Source organism: Rosa rugosa, chromosome 3 (assembly GCF_958449725.1).
Source record: "Rosa rugosa chromosome 3, drRosRugo1.1, whole genome shotgun sequence".
Classification (NCBI taxonomy): Eukaryota; Viridiplantae; Streptophyta; class Magnoliopsida; order Rosales; family Rosaceae; genus Rosa; species Rosa rugosa.
The window spans coordinates 21,722,127-21,745,742 of record NC_084822.1 but is presented as its reverse complement, the minus strand read 5'-3'; the positions used below and the strand labels follow the sequence as shown (position 1 = coordinate 21,745,742).

Here is a 23,616-nt window from a genome sequence, read left to right as displayed (position 1 = left end):
TTTGAATCCTATAAATGTTTTTGTCTTTCATTTTGAGTCCTATAAATATTTTTGAGTCCTATATTTAAAAAAAAAAATTAATAATAATAATAAAATAATAAAAAATAAATAATAATAATAAATAAAAAAAAATAAAAAATAATAATAATAAAAAAAAAAAAAAAATGCATTCATTCAGTCTTATTAAATTCAGCTATTTACAAAAAAAAAATAATAAATAATAATAATAATAATAATAATAATAATAATAATACTCTATACTAAGCCATGTCTGCATCTCTGTAGGAGTTGAGGCTGAGCTCAAGGGAAATGTGAGAGCCACCGCCATAACCGCTACCTCTCTCGGAAGTAGTCTTCATGTTGCCAAGGATGTCCTTACCAGGCATGGGGAACAATGGAAGGGTTTCAATCTCCTGGTGATCTCCTCCTCGTTGTTGCAGGGATGTTTGTCCTCCTGTTGTGCCAAAAGAGTTGTACTGGTATTAGTGTTGAAGTGTGAGGAAGAATATGAAACAAAATTTAAATCAAGAAATCCTTCATTACCAGTAGAATCGGTGGAACCAAAGTTGAGATTAATGGATCTACCATCATCAGTAGAACTAGTGGACCCAAAATTGATGTCAATGGATCCACCAGCTGGCCCAAAATTGATGTCGATGGATCCACCAGCACCAGTAGAACCAGTGGACCCAAAATTGAGATCAATGGATCCACCATTACCAGGAGAACTAGTTCCCATGGGCACTTGAGCAGCCTGATTGCACCTCTTCATCTGCTTCTCTCGAGCCCTGACATTCTGGAACCAAAAATAAATGTTCTTGCCCTCAACATGTCCATACTGGTTCAGCTGGAGACAGATCTGGTGAATGTGCTCTGTAGTTGGGCACTTAACTCCCTTGTCGTAGTAAAGATCCTTGAGGATCCTTATTTGATCTGGAGTAGGAACCCACCTGGCACGGCTTCGCCAGAAATCTGTGTTGGCACTACTCCCGGCTGCTTGGTTGTTTCCTCCATCCTCGATTTGTTGCGGGGTTTGTAGCTCCATCAGTTGCAGAGTTCGTGGTTCCATGGTGATGGGTTGAGGGGATGTGAAGATCGAAGAGTAAAGTTGTCGAGTGTTTGAAGGAGTTGTTGTTAAAGGGATTAAGGATGATGATGGTGTGTTGGAGATCTGAAAGTTCAGAGGAAAGATGGGATTGAATCAACTAGATGGGAGAGAAGATCAGAAGAGAAGGATTGAATCGAAGAAGAAATATTTTGAGTTTTGAAAGAAGAGGAAAGCTGAAGAGTTGGGAGAGAGGGGCTGGAACTCAGGAGAGATTTTCGTTCCTTTGGAGTGAACAGTTGCGCCCTCAGAATGCACCTATTTATAGAGCGAGGTGAGCAGATCTCCACCGTTGGATGGACGATTCCTGTGATTCATTCTACGCGTTGGATTAAAGTCGCCCTGAAACCCGGAAAAGTTGTTGGCGCGTGGAGAGCGTGTAAGGGGACCGAGGGAATCTCGAGGCGCTGTGGCAGACAGCTGTAGCCGAAAGCAGATTTGACTGCCGTAAATCACGGAAGGGATAAGCCGTGACACAAGTGGGCCGTACTTGGGCCTGTCTCGGATCAAGGCATCACTGTAGCTGTGGGTGGAGGCCTGATGGGCCGAGTTTCAGAAACAGTTTTGGACATGATGGGCCGAGTTTCTGAAACAGTTTTGGATGAGTTGGGCCGGATTTCTGTAACAGTTTTGGATACGTTGGGCTGGGTTTCTGCAACAGTCTTGGATGTTTTGTGCCGAATTGTTGAAACAGTTGAAACAGTTGGTTTAAATAAAAGGATTGGTATGGATAATAACGTGAGCAGCCGTGGTCGAGTGGTTGAGTGTAAAGTTTGTGTACAAGAGGTCTGAGGTTCGAACCTCGCCTCTCGTTTATTTTTATTATGTTCGTTTCTGACATAATAAGTATAAAATTTGTACACATTATATTAAGCACAGCTTGTGCTCCAGTGGTTGGGGACAAAGGTTTCGTGCAGCAGGTTAAGGTTTTGAACCTTGCCTCCCCCGCTTTTTATTTTTTATTTTTTATTTTTTTATTTTTTTTTTTTTTTATTTTTTTTTTATTTATGTCACTCCATCAGAACCCTCCTCCGAAGGCTGAAACCAGCAAGAAGGCTGCCACTCGCCCGCATACCGCTCCTCCAAAGGAGTAAATGGAGGTACAAGTCTAGGCTGAAAGACTTTAAACATTAAGCGCTGCATGGGAGGCAACCCATTTCAACCGTAGCTGTGGAGGAGCCATCAACGCAGATTTGCTCTCTTAAACTCTATCTCCTCTATTACTATTTTCTGATTGTATCTTTGTTATTTGCGTTTTTAGTTTTTGTTTTTAGGTTTTCTTGAGTTAATCATTCCATTCACATGATAATTGTTCATTGCATGCTCTAACTTGTTTAACATTGAGGACAATGTATGATTTAAGTGTGGGGGGAAGGATTAATGCTTGTAGTTAGTTTTTGTCATAAAAAGAAAACAAAATAAAAAATCAGAAAAATCAGAAAATTAAAAAAATTAAATTAAAAAAAAAAAAAAAAAAAAAAATATCGTTAACTTTGTTTTAGGTTTTATATTCATGTTTTGGTTTTTGTTTATCTTTGTTCTTTAGTTTGTTTGTTTTGTTTGTTTGTTGTTAGAGTCAAAATGAATTTTGGGTAAATATCTTCTTCATCGTAGGCGCATCCAATGAGATGTGATGTCTAAAGGTCTAGTTTGGATATGAGAAGTGCTGACAAAGGGTCTCGTCCCCTGTAAATCAAGTGAGCTGAGCTCCGCCAAAATCGTTCCTCTCTTCACCTGGTCATGTTCCAAAGGAGTTACCGAAAGGAGAAGAGAAATATCCCTAAGTCCAAAACGTTTTTTTTCTTGTATGTTGCATCACTTTATGTGTTGTTCTTGTTTTTGTTTTGTTTTGAGTCTTAGGATGCCTTTCAACTGTTTGGGATGATCCTATATCTCTGAAATCATGACTAAAAGAGGATCACAACATTGAGATGATTTTAACATGGTATTCTTTGGTTAATTGAGATATATGAAAAATGTATGCACTTGTAGTGGATATGGATTGCATGACCTTGGTACAGAATATGAGCATGTTAAGATGAGTTGTGATTCATAAAATCCATGTGAGATAATTGAACCATGTCCCTTTTTCTTGGAGTGAAATGAAAAATATATTCTTAATTTCTTGGCGATGTTTTGATGATCTCATTATTCTTTCATCTTGATTGACTGCTTGCCATAGATTAAGTTTAATTGACTAGAGAATGCTAGAATTCGCTCTTGTGCTTGTTGAGACGTGATATCAATACATGGCCCTGATTCTGGAAGGGATAGAGGTTCTCTAGGAATTACCACCATTGCTAAATAAACTTGTGTCCCCATTTGTGCCCGTCGTGGGACCCCCCCTAGATAAACCCCTTTGAGCCTACATTAAGCCTTTTCTTTCATCACCCTAAAAATCCTTAACACCTGAACCTTAGTATAGTGATAATCCTACCCTTTGTTCTAAAAACTTAGTGGAGCTATCTTTTGAGACATACTACATGGGTTTGGTGCTAAGGATGAAGATTGAGAAGAGGTGAAAGTTCAAGTGTGGGGATAGACTTGTCCATAAAGAAAAAGATATGTTGAAGCCGTGAAAAAATGAAAAGAAAAGAGAAAAATTGTGTACGGCTAAAAAGAAAAAGAAAGAAAAAAAATATATATGTTTATGGACTTTCATCCCCCATACTTAGTGATTTTGGAGTTTGCTTTGAATTGAAGGCCCACTACAGAAAAATTTGACCTTTGTCCATTTCACTAGAGTTCAAAGGAAGTTTAGAAGGAAGGTTGGGCCCAACATGAAGACATTAGCCCTTTTATTTTACCTCTATGGGTGTGGCGTTTTGAGTTGGTGGATTTCTAGAAGTCTCTCTACATCTGCATGAGCTCTGCTAGGTTTTTAGGATACTTTGACATTCCATACCTTTCATTTCTGAAAACTTTGAGCCTTAGCCCCATTACAACCCTTTGAGAAGACCTTCTTGATCCTTAAGATGGGACAGCCTTTGATGTGGAGATGAGTTACAAGAGTTGAACCTATGGCTTGGGTCCATTCGTGCAAGTAGTTGATATCCTTCATGAGATCTTTTGAAAAAAAAATTATATTCACAAAGTGCTTTTCGTTTCTTATATATGTGAGCTATTTGACTGCCTTAAAATATGTTCTCTCACATATAAATGAGTGATTATAAGCTTTTAAGCATTGCCTTGATCTGAGAGAAGAAATAGTGGATATACCTTGTGAGGATATGAATCATACTTGTCTGAAGCATGCTAAGCTAAACCCCATCACCATTGTTACAACCAAGTCCTACTTGTGTATGTGTGGATCATATGTTTTAATTAACTCTCGAATGCTTAACATTGATTCTTGGTTGAGTGCTAATCTTGGTGTTGTGAAAGTAAGAGATTTCTGAGACAATATGTTAAAGGGCAATAGAGGTCTTTGTGATGTCAACATCTTGGTCTTTGTCTTTGAATTTACTCTTTTATGTGTGACATTTTTTTCTTTGTGTTTTGCTTTGTGTTTTACGTTTTTGGTTTCTTTGAGTCTTTGTGTTTTTGTTTCCATACTTAGTCATTTTTGTTCGTTGGTTTCTTTGTTTTGTGTCATAGTCTTTTTGGTTTGTTAGTTTTTGATTTTGCTAAGGGACTAGCAAAAGCTAAGTGTGGGGGAATTTGATAGGAGCATTTTAAAGTGGTATTTTAATAGTTAATTCCTCACATTTTGCTTAGTTAATTCCTTAACGAATCGATTTTTAACTCAATTTCTATTTTCTTAGGTACATTGGAGTAAATGATGGTGAAATGAGCATTAGGCCCACACTTACCTATAAATGGTGGAGAAAAATGGAAATGTACTAAAATGTCAATTTTACACATTTTCCTACTCCGGCTAGGAGAAACCAAGCCAAGCAAGGAAGAAGGAGCGGCCGCCGGACCAAATGAACTTCAAATGAGCTGAAACTTTCCAGATCCATTCTACACATCCTAAGGATCATTTCTTATGCAGAGTGCCAGAGCTATAATTGAGTGGAAGGCCTTCAAACAGTCAGCCCAATTTCCTGCAGAAGCAAAACTGGAAAACTGGACCTGTAAGAGGTCCAGCAGCATTTCCAGCCCAAAGGCATGGAAATAAATTCTGAAATTTTACCAAAATGATCTACACTCATGGTAGATCATTTCATATGAAGAAGTCACGAGCCAAAACTGAATTTCTGTTGGAGAAATAATTGAAGGAATAAAAGGGCAGAAACTGACCTAAAACAGCTCAACACCACATGTTCAATTTTCCTACCCACATGAAGAAAGCTAGATGCTTTTCTCTTTTTCCTTGGATATATTTTTCTGCTCCAATAGATCATCATCACTTCCATACTTCTGCACCTTCATGCCTTGCTTTCATTTCATCATTACTCCATCTTTTCCATATTTTACAAACCACTTTCATTATTTTTCTTCCATTTATCATTTCACTCTTCTTTTTCTTCCCTATATAAACACCTTCTCCTCTCACTCTAAGTACATTCCTTCATCCATTTCATCTTCTTTGTCTCTCCATTTCCATTCCATTTTTCTCTCCATTCTCTAGTTGCAAAATTCTGCGTTTTCAAGTAAGAAGAAGAAGAAGAAGAAGGAGCCGGGAATATCATATCCTCCATCGTCCACCTTGAAGGCTTGCTTCCAAGATTCAAGATTTCAACGTTTCAAGCACTCCATCTCCATCTCCAACTCACGGTGTAATTCATTCTTTTTCCTTATTTAATTTCGTAGGAATTTGTTTCTAGTTAACAATAACATTAAGGGCAAAGTTTAAGCCCAATTTCTATGTTTGAATAAAAATTGTGATTTCTTTATGTTGATTTTTATGTTGCTTATGTGAGATTGCTTAATTGATTTTGGATTATGGAAAACTTTTATATGTATGTGTTCTTTGATGGCCAACTTAGGATATATGCATGTAATTGGTGCTAGATTTAAGTAGTAAAGGCTTTGGACAAAAGTCGAAATCAATTAAGGAGGATTGCAAATAGATGGACTTTTTCATACTAGGTTGTGCACTTTGGTTGACATCCTTTCTTTGTTCTTCATGCATTGAATGTGTTCTTGATTAGCTAGTTTTCTAGACTATGATTGCATGTTCAATAGGTTTAATTTAGGTGCTTTCACTTAGATTAAATATTCAAGGAAAGTAAAATATGGGAAATCATTTGCTTCGAATGTTTCACATGGTCAACTTATTTCTCATGACATAGATAATCAACTATAGGAATTGTAATTGGATTTCATTCATATGATTGTAGTTTTGATCTTTGTTTCTTGTGTTCCACCCTTGTATATGTGTTTTTACACTTTCTTTATTTCATTTAATTTTAATTCCAATTCTATAATCTCAAAACCCCCCTTTTTATATTAACTTGTATATATTTTTATTCTTTATTTTATTTTTGTACATAATACTTTTTACTTTATTATTTTAATTCTTTATTTGTTTTTTTTGACAATGACAAGTGTATCCTCAATCCCCGGAATAGAACGATCCCTATTTGCTTATACTACTAACGATGTTTTCAGGGTTAAATTATGCGCTTGCTTTGAGCGTATCAGCAGGATTGTTAGGATCACAATTAGTGAGATGGGCCATGTATTGGGTTTGTGTTGCTTATATCTATTTGGGCCTTATAATTGTATGGGTTACTGGGTCGGGTCATCATGCAGACGGATCTTTAGGGATTGTTGGCTGTTCCGTTATATAAGTTCATAGCCACATTGTAAGTGTCACGCTCCGGATTTTGAATAACAAATTCAAATCCGAAACATGAATTAATACAACTCACATAAATACAACCTGAATTTTTTTCTCAAAACAACCACACCTCACATCGCTCGATATTACATAAACCAAATCTCAAATTTGTTTATTACAGCACACTCTCACCAAATTATAAATGTAGCTCAATGAGCATAACACACCTCACAAAAGAAAGTCAGATTCACACAAATGCAGCTACTCTACGCAGCTCGATCACCTTTCTGATTTTCCTGACCTGTAGGATTACCCGCTACACCGTTTGAATAGTGTACCGGGATTGCAACAATACAAACCCGGTAAGCTTTTTGCAAAGCTCGTATGAGTAAATGAAAGGATTGCACGATTTAAAGTAACCAAATCAACTCAAGCATAAATTCAACTCAAGTATTTTCTTTGCATAATAATTGAAGTGTACAACGTCACTTCAAGCATCAATCAACTCACATCTCACAATGACTACTCAAAAACAAACAACTTCTTACTCAATATATACTCACAGGCTTATGATTTATTTATATAAATCATCCCATGCAGTATATTATACTTACAGGCTTATGATTAATTATATTAATCACCCCATTCAGTATATCATACTTACAAGCTTATGATTAATTATATTAATCACCCCATTCAGTATGTCATACCCAAGGGCATATGATAACTCGTTTATCCCCCAAGCAGTATGATGTACTCAAGGGCATACGATAACTCAAGGTTATCCCCCTAGCAGTATAGTGTACTCAAGGGCATACGATAACTCAAGGTTATCTCCCAAGCAGTACAAAGGCAGACAGACTAAAGCTCTAACTGAATCGTAGAGTGTCACCTTGGCCAAGGTTCACCCTTACGAAAATATTTGCCTCAAATCACTCGACTCCTCATTTAACTCATCTCAACGACTCAACTATAGCACTTTACTCAATTACTCTTTATCACACTCAACTCAACCTATAAGATAAATTATATCTTCTAGAGAGTAATGCTCGAATTGTAAATTAATCGCATCAATTCCACACTTCACCAAATACCACACATCCAATATATATTTCACGTAAATATATATATACGTAGTCACCCACACAAGAATGACCACTAATACCAACTATAGTTCACATGCATTAAAATCAGGAAATTCATTTTTATAGTTTAAATACATTTTACTTACCTATGGACCGTAGTTGAGCAAGTCCATATAATTTAAAACAAATATTTATTTTCATAAAACAATTTCCACAATTTCCCAATTAAATAAAATCACCGAATTTCGGTTCGTGAATGAACCATGTGCGATTTACTCACCTCGATATTCCCGCTGCGTCTTCAATTCAACACAATACACACCGAAACCGCTCACCCAAGGAAGACCGTCAATCACCTAATCAAACATGACCTTAACTTAGCCAACAACTCAAAAACATACTCAAACGACAATCCAACGGTCGGATCGAAATTAAATGATGATCCAACGGTCGGATCCTCACAGATCGCCTTAGGATCATCCTCCAAAAATCATCACGAAGATCCAACGGTCGGATCTTCCTGAATCGTCCTTACTAACATCTTCACAAATTTATACGAAAATCCGACGGACGAATTCTCACGAATCGCCTCCCTAATCACTATTTAGCAATTATACGAAGATCCAACGGTCGGATCTTCGCCCATGACCACACAAAGCCACTGGGACAGTCATAAGATCAACATATCAAAACTATAATTCCATCGGGCGGTCCGATCTTCACAGATCACAAATTGAACGATCGAAATCGTAAAATTCATAACTTAAACATACGATCTCTAAAAATTATGAATTATATCTGCAAACGATCGTATCGACACGTAGAACACAAAAATGGACAGAAACTGTCCTTAAGGTGGCCGGAGGTCGCCGGAAACCACCATCACAGTGGCGGCGCCGCCACCCATCCAAAGTCAAAATTTGACAAAACTCCCAACATCAAAGTCCTTCATCTCAACTCCAATTTCACTTTTCATAACTACACCAAAGTCAGATTATAAGCCAAAAGAGTCGAATTTTACCTCACAACATTTTCAAATCGGATGAACCCTAGTTTCCAAATCGTGCGAATTCGATCACCACAGCTCGATTTGATGCAACCCACCTTAGGATAAATGATCTACATCCTCAGGAGTGCAGAATCCCTTCAAGAAAAATGGCAAAAGGTGACCGGAGGAGGGAGAACAATAGTGGCGAAGTGAGGCGATTTCCAACTCGGCTGCACCATGTTCTTCGACTTGCAGAGACCACCACGATGGTTATTTCCCATCGATGTCTTCTTGAAAGTTTTAAAGGACTTCAGGGCGAACGAATTTGCTTTGGAAGCAAGTCGATTAGAGGTCTGTGGAGGGAGATATGGCCGGACAAAGGAGAGCCCAGAAAACGGTGGGGGAAGAGCGATTTTGTCGTTGGCAGTCCCACTTCTCGGTCTCGATTCTTCTTCTCCAGCTCGTTTCAAGTTCGATTGGTTGCCCAGACTTCATGTATAGACCAAGGCGAGCAAAAGCCCTCCAAGAACTCGGCCAAAGGTGGCCGGAGTTGGGAGAACGATGGAGGCGAAAGGAGGAGGCGCGGCTGGGCTCGGGAGAGAACTGGGGAGGGATTTCTGGAATTCTGGAAATTCTGTCCTTGTTTGCAATTTCCGGAAATAGAAATGTATTTATACCAAAATGGAAATATCTTCAAAAATCCATAACTAATTCACACGAACTCCGATTTTCGCGTTCTACATATGCACGAGTTCGTATCGACGAGCTCTACGACTTTCATGAAGGAAATTTTCCCAAATTCCGTAAGCATAAAAAGTCAACTTTTCACGAGCCTCTAACTTATGTTCGTTTTCGAATAAAACTTGTTTGAACTAATTCCACCACTCCTCCGAGCTTCGCACTTTCTCCCATGACCACAAAATCATTTCCAAAATGTCATCGGAAATTAACTTGAATTTTCGGGGTATTACAGTAAGAAAGTCATGGATGAAATGAATCTTGTTTAATTATTTCCTTTTAATTTCCTGTTCCAATTTCTTGTATGGATTCTGATCCTAACACATGCATATATTAGTGACCATGTCAACAGGCCACTAAAACATTGGTTATCAAAAAAAATATAAATATATAAATCTACAAATAAAAGCCTTTCTAGGCCTTTTAATATTTGGTCTTCTATACACTTGAACATTAATGAATACTCATAAAAATTGTGAAATACGAAACAGAGTCTAGAACGATAAAAGAACCCATATGTGCAGAACTCTTAACTATTTGAGCAATGCAAACAACTATATAAGTATGATAGATACTCATTGGAACTCTTGTGAAGAAGGCAAAGTCCAAAGGCATTGCTGGTAAGTAACTGGACTTTTTGCCTGTGCATGATTCTCAATATTTTTTATCTTCTTGCATGCAGTCATGCATAGAGAACTTCTGGCTTTAATTATGTGTAGTTTTCGGCAACTGATACTCCTCTGCCTTTGTATGCAGCAAAAAGCTGGGAAATGCTAGAGATATCTGCCTGAGAGAAGTGCATCCAATTCATGAATGTTAATTCTGAACAAAAACAACTGCTAAAGATAAAAAGAGGCCTATAATTCAAAATTTCTCCAAAATCTAAAAGAACATAGTGAATATGAATTCTAATCATGTTCAGCTAGTCCCCGAGATGAGAAGTTATGGGAAAGAGTGTATTACAAATAATTTACGTTGCATGGTTGCTTTGTGAAAGAAAATTTCAAATGCCATAAGGTTTTACTCAGAAAGTAGACTTAGGGGTTAGGACATACATCAAGTATGGAAGAATCATGTTTTCCAGTAGAGAAGGGTTTTGTGTGACGTATTCCTTCCACTCTTCTTCATCAATCCTGTCATCTACTTTTCCATATGCATCCATGAATATATGTTTAAGTACATACAAGAAAGTGTGATAAGCACAATGAATCAGTTATCAACCTAATGTAACCATTATAAGATAGAAATAACTGACTTATCCGTGCTTCACAATAAATTGTAATCAAGTTTTCTTAAAGGCTAAAATCAATGAAGACAATCATGTGGCATACAAATGACACATGCTTCCTATTCTAATCTTATATAGAAGAGCACTATGCATGATTTGCAATTAATGTTGAGCTCCAAATCATAGATAGAAAATTGATCCTTGATACTTCCAACTTATACATCAGCAAACAAAAACTGCAAATAACTAACTCCCTAAGCTATCACCAAAATGTTAATTCTCTATGCTTCAGAATTTTTACCAGATGTGAAGAATTCCTCAACTTCTTACACCACATCTCCAACAGAAACAGTAAAGGTTTGAAAAAAAAAAAAAATGAATCAATTACATCCCAGTCTGAACCTTCTTAGAATTAGAAACAGAACAAAAACACAATGTACATCCAAGATCCTTTTTTTTTTTTTTAAATACCAAACCTCTTCATTTGCAAGAGCGAGCATTAAGTCCAATGAAGATGAAAATGTAGAAGCATCTCTGTTGTAAGCCTTGATGAAGTTCTTTTATTTATGAGTTTTAAGCAAAGAGTCCATGGGATTTGAATGCCAGGTAACTATAATCAAGCTCATGATAATAATACTATGTATGACCTCTTGATATCTAAGGCTAGCAAAGATGCATTGAAAATTCACTTCAACTAGGACATCTAGTATTTCAATATTTACATGAAAAGGTAAAATCAGGGAATCATCTCAAGCAAGTTGAAAAGAAATTAAGACCACATACCCTGTCAAAAAAGAGGCTCTGCTTACTGCTATTTTGAAACACAACAAGCTTGAGCTCTTCCACTTTCAAAGCGGATGATGTCATTGCCATTTCTGCCACCTTTTCCAAATCCACTCCAAGAACTACAAAAGAAATAAGCAGAAACACAATAATGAAATACTATACAAACCCAATTCTAAACTTACAAGGATATAGACTTCTTAGTTGTTTAACTCCTCTAATACTATAATTTCATCATCAGTTAAATTCGATAATTTCACCCAATGAACCCCAGTTTGAATGAAAAATTAAAACAAGATTTGAGACACCCAAAAATCAAGGATAATGGAATCTAGAACCCTGACCCAGATCATCGATAATTCCAAACTCAAAAGGAAAGGAAGATCACTAGAGCTAAATCAAAAGCTAAATTGAATATAATGTACTCAACCTGAAATCAAATGGCAATGGGTATTGGAAATTGTGGAGAGAACTACATTGCAACTGATTTTGAGTTAAAGAGCAGCGCAACTCAGCTATTATTCAACTAACCTCAAACTAGTTCAACATTCAAGTTTTCAATATATAATTCATATGCTTTGCCAAAAAAAAAAAAAAAAAAAATATATATATATATATATATATATAATTCATATGATGATACATATTTTATAAACTTCAAACAGTAAAAGTAGCACAGTACTAGGAGGAAGCACACACCTTGTGTATAAGCCCATCTTTAACTATAGAGCTGCTTAGTTACTTCTATAGCTCATACAAAGACTCCACCTCACTAATAGAAACTGCCAATTCCCAAACACAAAAGAACAATGAAATCTATATAGCTCAGTATGACAAAAATCAACAAAATATTTTCATATATTTTGGCATACAAGGTGTTTGATTAAACTCGCAGGGTGCTTTAGAAGCAACAATAGCCAGAATGCCAGATTAAGCTCTATTACAGAGGTCTTCTAATTAGCAATATCCAATCAACTTAGTCTGTTTACAGCAATGCCTCATTAATATATATACAATTTGAAACAGAAAAATTAAAAGAAATCAGTTAGAGAGAAACTTGATTTCAAATAGAAAGAAACCTAGTCACAAATCCTTCAAAGACACAGAATTGAATTCGTAAACTGTATATAGTAGAACATTTAAAGAAATCTTTAATCTGATGGAACTTCAATTCATAAAATTTCCTCAACTTATAACAAAGTGTCCTAATACTTCTCGAGTCTACTTAATTCTAATGAATTCCACATAGGCACACTATCAATCCCTATTACGATAACCAAACAAAAGAAAATAAAGAGACGAAATAGACCCATGTATATGACTGACTATAAGTACCTCAGATTCCCATAGCAAATGATACCTTAGCTTCCCCGATCTGGTTCTGCAACAAAAATCAATGAAGTACCCAAAAATTCAAAATCTCAAAATATCCCCAATTCTCAAATCCCACCACACACTGAAATCTCAAAGCTTTACTTGCCAAAAACAAACCTGTAATCCAAAACCAATCGTAATTGGCAGAAGCCCATCACGCGGCGGCTGACTATGGAAGCGTTGTCTAGTGAATTAATGCCGCGCAAATTAAGGTCAAGCGACACCGTCACAGACTCGAATGGGCTATCTGAATTGAGGCCTCGACCCACCATGAAGCAAAGGAAGCAAAGGGGTTGCGGGCGAGAAAAGGAGTGAGGGAGGAGGACGATGAAGATAAAGAGGGATGTGTCTCCGGAACTAGAGATTTTATCTTTCTACGGGCTTTTTGGAATGCCGCGCTTGGAGAAGAATTTCATTTTGAAAGGCTGCGTGTTTTAAGAACCCGCCTACTTTAACATTTGAGTGAAAAATTCCCCCCTGAAAAATTTTGGTCACTAAACCAGAACCCCGCCTTGTAAAGTCTAGATACTTGATCACTAATGCTAAAACTTTTAGTCATTAAAAATTGAATAATGGGCGGGTAAATGAATTTCTTTGGTCGTAAAAACACGTAGTAGTGGTCACTAATTCAATAGCATTTGTGACAAACATTGATGTGGTCACTGACAATTTGGTCACTAATGTAGGATTTTGTTGTAGTGCACATAGAGATGGCACTCCAATTTGAGTACATGAATGAGGATAGCGCTGGAAACCTTTGGGTAGCGCTTCGTGAATGTTTTTAGTAAACATTCAGCATCTTCCGAACTTAGAAGCACGATCGAATAATCTCCACTTCTCTAACTTTGAAATAGTTATGGAATATTGTTCGGAAGCTAGCTCTCTGCATCAGATTGATGCATGCCTGTGGAAGAATTATCACAGAAGAACAATTGATTGAGAAAACCCTAACTACCTTCCCCCGTCACTGAATTAAGATTCTCTGAATTCTATTGAATCTTAATCAGCGAAGGACGGATCACAAATCTCCATCAGCTAATTGGAGCTATGGCTTGTGTTGAAAGGCACAACCATGAATTTGTGAATAGAGAATATGGTAGGCCTCAAGATGGCTACTATGAGCACCGTTCAATGGCCAGAAGAAGTCGCCACGGACGATATGATCCATATGATCAACAAGCTCATGAAGGTAATCGCCAAAGTTGGCGAATACATGACCAAATGAGTCATGACATTAAGGGTATAGGGGTGGGACACCATGGCCCCACTTTTGGCCATGGTGATACTATTCCAACGCCATTGGTCTTAGGGACCATGTGTATTACGTCAATACAACTCAATTAAGAGAGCATCCTCTTCATGGTATTTTATGGAGTACCCGATCAATGGTGATCAACACAAGGTGAAAAAGGGGGTTCCGCTAGATGTGTGTAGCGGAAGACGCCCCGCTTGCAGGATGACAAGGGAGAAGTTCCACTGGCGGAGTTTCGCTCAGCGGAGACTTGATCACTTGCAAGGTGACTAGGGAGAAGTTCCGCTGGCGGGGTTTCGCTCAGCGGAGACTTCGTCACTTGCAAGGTGACAAGAGAGAAGTTCCGCTGGCGGGGTTTCGCTCAGCGGAGACTTCGTCACTTGCAAGGTGACCAGGGAGAAGTTCCGCTGGCGGGGTTTCGCTCAGCGGAGACTTCGTCACTTGGAAGGTGACAAGAGAGAAGTTCCGCTGGCGGAGTTTCGCTCAGCGGAGACTTCGTCACTTGGAAGGTGACCAGGGAGAAGTTCAGCTGGCGGGGTTTCGCTCAGCGGAGACTTCATCACTTGCAAGGTGACAAGAGAGAAGTTCCGCTGGTGGAGTTTCTCTCAGCGGAGACTTCGTCACTTTCAAGGTGACCAGGGAGAAGTTCCGCTGGCGGGGTTTCGCTCAGCGGAGACTTCGTCACTTGCAAGGTGACAAGAGAGAAGTTCCGCTGGCGGGGTTTCGCTCAGCGGAGACTTCGTCACTTGGAAGGTGACCAGGGAGAAGTTCCGCTGGCGGGGTTTCGCTCAGCGGAGACTTCGTCACTTGCAAGGTGACCGGAGAGAAGTTCCGCTGGCGGGGTTTCGCTCAGCGGAGACTTCGTCACTTGGAAGGTGACAAGAGAGAAGTTCCGCTGGCGGGGTTTTGCTCAACGGAGACTTCGTCACTTTCTTCCCAAGTGGTTACTTCCATTAGACGCTTCGTCTGATGGTGGTTGACACGTGGCCAACCCCAAGAGGGTTAGCGTCTGGAGGCGTGTCTCCTAAGCCTGGCCGTCTTCTCGCCATTAATGCGAGTAATTATGGATTTCGTAACCGAGGCGACGCCTCGGTTAATCCAGAGAGTAAGTGGAGACGTGGGACACGTGTACGGCAGTTGCGTGATGTCATTTTTCAGTGGACGGTTTAGAATTCGTTGATTTTGACATAAAAGGGGGGGAACTCATCGAGATTTGACACTTCGCGAAAGCTTCAAACTCTACTCGTCGTCTTCAAGCTGTGTTCGTCCGAGACTCTAGAAACAGACTGCCGGGATTTCGTGGAGTTATCGTACCTGGAAAGGTGAAGACCTCCCTCGTCGAAGACTGTTGTTCACCATCACACCGGAGTTTTCGCCATTAAGGTTGGTATTTTGATTCTGTTCCCTGTTTCATTGGATCTGTCGGTTTCTGGGTTTTGTCGGTTTTTTTTTTTTGGGGTGCTATCTGTTCTTCTCTGGTGTGCTCTGAGGGTGTGAAGTGAGATTTGGGGATGGGTTATGGTGTTTGGCAGATGGTTGGTGTTTAGGTATTTGCCAGATGGTCGAATCTGGGTTAAGTGTGTTTGTTTTTGTTTTGGCATTTTCTGGGTAACTGTTCTTGATGTTCTTGGCTATGACTGATGTAGGTATAGGTTAGATCTTGTTTGAGCTAACTGCGTTGGGTTTTAGGGTTTGGGATGGCTGACATCGTAGAGATCTCGAGCAGTGAGGATTACGGGTCTGATGTGTCGTTCAGCGTGGCGGATAGAATATTTATTGACTCGTTGCGTCCGTCTGCCCATGCAGGAACCTCACTGCCAGAACCGCTAGAGGTTGAGCCGCTACAAACCATTCCCTGGGAAGTAGCCATGGGTCGTACTTCGCGTCCAGAGAGTTCTAGGGCAGGGGAGGCCGCCGCTGCCAAAAATAGGTGTGATGAGCGGTTGGCTAGTAACAGCGCTGCCAGTGGCTCCGCTGACGGGGGAGAGGTGGCGGGGGAGAATGCTGAGTCAGCGTGGGTCCTGCAGGACGGCACCCCTGTTGACGAGGCAGGTGGGCGGATGACTGTTGCCGCCGTCAATCGGGTGAAGCGGATGTTCCGGTTGCCAGGTTCGGTGAAGCTGCGTCCGCCGACTGTGGACGAGAAAGCATCGATTCTTCCAGCGGGGTACGCTGCCGTGCACGAGGCGATATTCCGCCAAGGGCTGACACTCCCGCTGGTGCCAAATCTTCAAATCCTGGTGTGCGAGTTTGGCCTTGCCTTTGGGCAAATTTGTCCCAACATGTGGCGGTTAATGTTGGAGCTGAATTCACTTTGGCGGTTGTCCGGTTGTGAGGGACCAACTGTGGCGGAAGTGATGCACTTCTACGAGCTGGTGTACGTGAAGCGCCAAGGTTGCAGAGGGCAGGTGAATTTGAGCCGCCGCCAGGGGGCGCCCAAGCTGATCGAGAACCTAAGGGATTCCATGGCCTACTGGCGGGGGACCTTCTGTGTTGCCATGGCGGGGTGGGAATACCAAGCTGGTTCCAATGAGGGGAAGCCGATGTTTAGGATTAAGTCGGAGTTTCAGCATATCCGAGGTTGTTTGCCGGTCTCCGCTGAACATAGCTGGCGGTTCCTCTTGTACTTCTACTAACGGATACAGTTTGTTTGTGCAGCGGGCTTGCGCTATAACCTGACCCGTGAAGAAGAGTGTCGCGTGGCGCGTATCAGAGGCTGTTGGCGGAATCGCAACTTGCTGGATTTTCGCCTTCTTACCGGTTGGGAGCTGTTGGTCGATCAACGACTGACTCGTGCCGTTGGTAAGAAATCTCCGCCACACTGTACCTTCGATCAGACTGTCTCAGGCTGACCGGTTTGTTGTTTTTTTTTTTTAGAAACTCCGCCAGGTAACAAAATGAGCCGCGACGCTTTCGACAAAGCTATGGACCACGCTGAGATCAATAATTTCCTGGAGACCATGTACGCCTCTGGGCTGGCGGCTCAACAGACGGTCGTGAACCCGGAAACGCTGGCCTTTAGCCCGTTTGAGGTTCCGGTGGTGCTACCTATGCCGCACCACTCCCATCTTGGTGGTGACGGCCTGCCAGTCGTTCAGGCGGGGGCCAATGTGGATGGCGGGAAAAAGGGGTCTGCTACCGCCGCGCCGCAGAAAGAGAGGGTTCCTGCCAACCGGCGCGGGCCACAAAAGGAGAAAACGGTGCCGCCGGCGGAGACCGTCATCGTTGCCATGGAGGAGCCTCCGCCGAGGGGATCGAGGCCTGCCGCTGGAAACACAAGGGCGCCGGCAGAATGACTCCCCTGGTGAGGAAGAGGGGGACGATGTGGAGACTATCGGGGCCCGCCAGCAAAAGAGGGCTCGACAAGCTCCGCCCAAGGCTCCCGTGGTCGAGGAGAGAGAGGCGCCCGCGAGCGACCTGGACTCGTTTACCGCGTACGCAGAGTTCATGACTGATGATGCGCGGGAATTTCTTTACCACCTCTGCGAGCGGCTGGGGTTTGGCGGCCTAGCGGGGATTTCGCGCCCAATGGCCATTGACCAGTCTCCCTTTAGCTTGGCCTTCGGTCACTTGTCGGTTGGGCTGCATGAAATGTTCCTGGCGGCGTCGAAGCAGCCCCGGCTTGAGCGGGAGCTCAGGGAGGAGATCCAGGGCCTTGAGGGAGAGGCTGGCGGAGGCAAGGGACAGGCTGGCGGAGGTGGAACGGCGCCTGACAAAGGCGGATTGTGATGCCGCAGATGCCCGCGGCAAGCTGGAGGTGGCCGTCAAGCGGGACTTGGAGCGGAATGATCATGTCTCCAAGCTGGAGCAAGACATGTCCCTGCTGCAGGAAAGGGTGGCCGCCAAGGATAAGAAGATTGATATCCTGTAGCGGGAGTCCGCCGCCAGACAAGCCGAAGTGAAGAAGCTGGAGGGTGAGGTCGCCCGCCTGGAAGCTGAAGGGAACCGCGCTGCGGCCGCCGCTGTTGAGGCATTCAAACAGTCGGCGGATTACAAAAAGGCAATGACTGAGGCGGCGAAGGCTGGAGCCCTAGCCAATGTGGAGATGCTGAAACAGAAGGGTGCTATCGACTGGGTGAAGGCGTCCCAGCCCAATGCTCCGCCAGCCCAAAATGCCCCGCTGGCGAAGGGTGTGGTCCCCGCCCAAGCTGAAGGCGCTCGCTCGGGAAGCGGAGAGAGTGGCGCACTCCTTGCGGATGGCTCCCAGCGGACTCCTCCTCCTACCCAGTCGGAGGTGTCCCGTGCTGGTTTCCTGGCTGCTCATACTCGGGCGGATGGTACCATAGAGACTCCAAGTCCCACCGCCCGAGGGTCTGACCAAAGAAGCCGCGCACACCCGCCGCCGCATGCTGAAGGTGAAGATGCTGAGGCCAACCCCTGAGAGATGTTGGAGTTTATTTTTGTAGCCGCTGAAGCGTAACCCTTCTCTTTTTTTTTGTAGCCGCTGAGGCTTAAATATCTTTTTTGTACTGAACACTTTTGGATGGGGAGTCCCAGCCCTTTATATGGAATGAATGAAGTTTTGAAATTTGGTGTTTGTCATGATATGCTTGTACCGCTAGGGTTTTGACTTAGAGTTTTCTTTTGCCAATCAATGAAACATTAAAGGAATTAAGATTGGTCCAAGTGCACAATGTAGCGGACGTGGTCCGCTGACGATTGCTGGCGTTGCCAGTTGCCCTCAGTGCTAGACTTGGTAACGATGGTTTGAATAATTCCTCGTTTCATTGATAGCTGACTGATCAGCGTTTACAAAAGTGGGGTAGTACCCGTTGGGTAGCTTCCCTTAGCTAAATATTGAACAAAAATTTAGCTAAGTCAAGATGCTCCTAGGTAGCGGCATGACTATTTGTAGTAATACCGAAGGTGTTCGGTATTCCAAGGGTGGGTCGTTATGACGCCATCCTTGTCCATTAAGTAGAAGGTGCCTGGGCTAACGACTTCCACAATTTTGTATGGACCTTCCCAAATTGGGCGGAGTTTTGTTGGCGGTGGAATGACTTCCTTCATTACCCAGTCCCCCAATTGGAGGTTCCGGGCTTTGACCCTGGCGTTGTAGAAACGCGATACCCGCTGCTTGTTTTGCAAGTTGTGCAAATGGGCCTTGTGTCGTTTTTCCTCCAGGAGGTCCCTGTTCAGGTTGATACCGTCGTTGTTGGTCTCCGGGCGGTAGCCTTCGACCCTAGCGGTAGGTTGAGTGACCTCAATAGGTAGGACAGCATCTGTTCCGAACATCATACAAAAAGGGGTTTCGCCGGTGGCGGAAGTTGGAGTTGTCCTGATAGCCCATAGGACCTCTGGAAGCTTCTCCGCCCACAAACCCTTGGCGGTGTCGAGTTTCTTTTTCAGCAACTTCTTGATTATCTTGTTTGCTGCTTCGACCTGGCCGTTGGTTTGGGGGTGAGCGACAGACGCAAAACTCATCTTGGTGCCAAGGTTGGCGGTGAAAGATATGAGTTCCTTTTTGTTGAACTGTGTGCCGTTGTCTGTAATGATTGTATGTGGGACACCATAGCGGCAGTAGATGTTCTTCCAGAGGAAGTGGATTACCTTGGCGGTAGTTATTGTCGTCAGTGGCTCTGCCTCTATCCATTTGCTGCTATAGTCAATAGCAACAATGATGTACTTGAAGTGGCCTTTGGCGGTTTGGAATTTTCCCATCAAGTCGAGTCCCCACGTTGAGTGAATCCATGGGCCGATGATGACGGACAGCGGTTCTGCCGGTGCATGTGGGAGGTCAGCATACTGTTGGCACTTGTGGCAAGATCTTGATATCCGTCGGGCGTCATCACCGAGTGTCGGCCAAAAGTAGCCTTGTCGCATTGTGCGATTGGCCAAGGATCTGGCGCCTGAGTGGTTCCATATTCCCCGCCATGTATTGCCGCTAGCACGACCTTTCCCTCCTCTGGGGTTAGACAGCGGAGGTTGGGATGGGTGAATCCCTGGCGGTAAAGCTTGCCATTCTGGATGTTGTAGCGGGTTGCTCTCCGCTTGAGCTGTCGCGCCTTGACCTTGTCCTCTGGCAATGTCCCATTGCGCTTGTATTCGATGATCTCGTCCATCCAGCTGGGATTGACCTCAATGCTGAAGATCTCCGCCAAGGTTTTTGTGATACTTGTCCTGTCAAGACATTCCACTCTTGTGTCGGTTGGACTCTGATGTGGCTGGGCGGTTGCCAGTCTCGCCAGTGAATCAGCCTTGGCGTTCTTTTCCCTGGGGATTTGTGTGATGGTGTGAAATTTGAATTTTTTGAGCAGTGTCTTGACGTACCCCAAATATGCCGCTAACTGTTGGTCCTTGGCTTGGAAGCTGTCGTTGACCTGGTTAACGACTAATTGAGAGTCGCTGAAGATGTTGACGTTGTCAGCTCCTGAGTCGATGGCGAGGAGTAGGCCGGCGATGAGTGCTTCATACTTCGCCATATTGTTTGAGGCTTTCAAGTTGAATTTCAACGCGTATTCCACGCTCAGCCCCCCAGGTCCTGTCAAAATGACCCCGGCGTTGCTGGCCTTGGTACTAGCGGAGCCGTCCACATGAAGGTTCCAGTCTGACTGCTGGGGAGCTGGTTCTTCAGCGGTTACCATTTCCGTTCCGAGCTCTGCTTCCCTGCCGGGTTCTGGCTGACGCTCAGTGAGTTCAGCAATGAAGTCCGCCACTACCTGGCCCTTCATGGCGGTTCTTGGTCTGTACTCAATGTCGAACTCGCTGAGCTCAATGGCCCACTTGCTAAGGCGCCCCGAATGTTCAGGGTTCTGCATTACCTGCCTCAGCGGTTGATTGGTTAGCACATGGATTGTGTGGGCCTGAAAGTATTGGCGGAGGCGCCTGGTGGCAACGATGAGTGCGAGAGCTAGTTGCTCTAAGGGAGGATATCTTGTTTCTGCTCCCTTCATGCCCCTGCCGGCGTAGAACACTGGGAGTTCGTCCTGGCCCTCCCGCCGGACAATGGCGCAGCTTATCGCTGATACTGATACCGCTAGGTATATGAATAGTATCTCTCCTTGAATAGGGATAGAGAGGAGTGAGACTGCCGCTAGGTATTCCTTCAGGCCCTGGAATGCCGCCTGACAGTCCGGGTTCCAATTGATGACTTTCTTGTGAGTCGTTTTGAGGAGTTTGAAAAATGGGGCACACCTGTCAGTGAGTCTGGAGATGAATCAAGAAAGGGCGGTTAACTTGCCCTGGAGGCACTGGACGTGCACCTTATACTCAGGGTCCTCCAGGTTGAGGATGGCTTGTACTTTGTCCGGGTTAGCCTCGATGCCTCGCTCGCTGACGATATAACCTAGAAATTTGCTGGCGGTGACGCCAAAGAAACACTTTCTCTGGGTTGAGGCGCATACCATAGGCCAGGAGAATGGTTACTATGATCTTGAGGTTTGCCACATGTCCGCTGGCCTTTATACTCTTGACCAGCATGTCGTCCACGTAGACCTCGATTATTTTTCCGAGATGTTCCGCGAACATGGCGTTCATCAGCCGTTGATAAGTTGCGCCGGCGTTCTTCAGGCCGAAAGGCATCACATTGTAGCAGTATAGGCCCTTGTCGGTGGTGAAGGTGGTGCACTCCTGGTCGTCTGGATGCATTTTGATCTGATTATAGCCGGAGAAAGCGTCCATCATACTAAGGAGCTCATGTCCGGCGGTTGCATCAACCAGTTGATCAATGCGGGGTAGCGGGAAGCTGTCCTTTGGGCATGCCTTGTTGAGATTTTTGAAGTCGACACACATCCGCCACTTTCCGCTGGGCTTCTTGACCATAACCAAGTTGGAGATCCACTGGGGATAGATGACTTGGCGGATGAACCCAATGCCCTGGAGCTTGGCAACCTCCTCTCCTATTGCCCGGCATTTTTCTTCATCAAAGGCCCTTCGCTTCTGCTTGATGGGATAAAAGGATGGTTTGATGGTCAACTTGTGTGTGATGATTTCAGGGGAGATACCTGGCATGTCCGCGTATGACCATGCAAAGACGGCAGCATTGTCACGTAGGAATTGAGTGAGTTCCGCCGCTACCTCTGGGTCCAATTGGGCGCCTATGCGGACTGTCCGCTCAGGGTGCTCGTTCGAGATGCAGACAACCCTCAACGATGTTTCCGGGTTGACCAGCTCCTTCCTTACATACTTCTTCTCCTCATCCCTAGGGTCCTCGAAGATATTTGGTGGCGGTGCCTGGTTACCCACCGTCAGGATTTCATGGCGGTGCCAACTGCTGACTTCCCCTTACACAGCCCGTGCCGTTGGGTGTGGGGAACTTCATGAGAAGCATGTATCCGGCAATGATGCATTTGAGCTTGTTAAGTGTCGGCCGTCCGATGATGGCGTTATACGAGCTGAAGTAATCGACTACTATGAACTCTGTATGTATCTCCGCCATGCATGGACTAGTGCCAATAGTCAGCCGCATGTAATCAGAACCTAGTGGTTGCGTGACGTCGCCGGAGAAGCTGAGCAGTGGCTCATGATCCTGGAGTAATTTCTTGTTCCGCTTGAGGTGGTTGTAGCAACCGCTGAAGATGACGTTGATAGCGGAGCCGCTATCCACCAGGATTCTTCCCACTGAAAATCTGCCAAGAATGGCGTCGACCAAAAATGGGTAGTCATGGGGTAGATGCACTCCGCGTTCCTCCTCCTCTGAGAAGGTAATAGGTTCCTAACCTGACTTTGGGAGTTTGGCGGATCTCTCGTAACGGATGTTGCAGACTTCCTTTGGGTGATTAGCGTGTGCATAGCGCTTCCTTGCTCTGTGAGACATGCTAGTGATTGGAGCACCGCCGTCGATGGTGTTGATGCGGCCCAAGGTCTCAATGTTGGCGATCACAGGTGGCGGTTGGTGCACCTTGAACTGCTCCAACTTGCCGTCATGGTACCGGGTCTCAATGGCTGTTTTTAGAGCGTTGCAGCTGTTGGTATTGTGACCGCTGTCCTCGTGGTATTTACACCACTTGCCGGTGTTTCTTGGTTTTCCCGTTTTTGGGTATCTTGGCGGGGGTGGCGGTGGGATCTGATCCTTTCACTGATTGTATATTTCCTCATACGAGGCTGTGAAGACTGTAAACACTGCATACCGCTAAGAGGACTCCGTTTGTTTGTTGCGATTATCCCCATGGGATGGGCGGTTGCCCCTGTTGTAGTGTTGGTCCTTCTGCCGCTTGTTCTGGTGGTGGCCCTGCTGCCACTCCCTCTTCTTGTCAGCTGGCGGCGCTGCAGGGGTCTTGTCAGCGGTCTCTTGATGACTGGATGAGGGTTGTGTTGACTTTGTTGGTGTTGCTGGTGGCGGTGGGGTTTCTCCATATGTGATGAATTCCGCCTGGGCGTGAATGACCACCTCACTC

General features: G+C 43.6%; 1 long non-coding RNA gene across 1 annotated transcript; it reads right to left on the bottom strand.

Moving 5' to 3' along the window:
* Positions 1–10,018: 10,018 nt before the first annotated feature.
* Positions 10,019–13,491, bottom strand: LOC133740521 (uncharacterized). Its single transcript, XR_009861278.1, has 6 exons — positions 13,147–13,491; positions 12,991–13,036; positions 12,355–12,437; positions 11,656–11,777; positions 10,700–10,784; positions 10,019–10,431 (listed from the first exon to the last, which is right to left on the bottom strand). It is a non-coding gene; the product is annotated as an uncharacterized LOC133740521 (long non-coding RNA).
* Between the last annotated feature and the right edge of the window lie 10,125 nt (positions 13,492–23,616).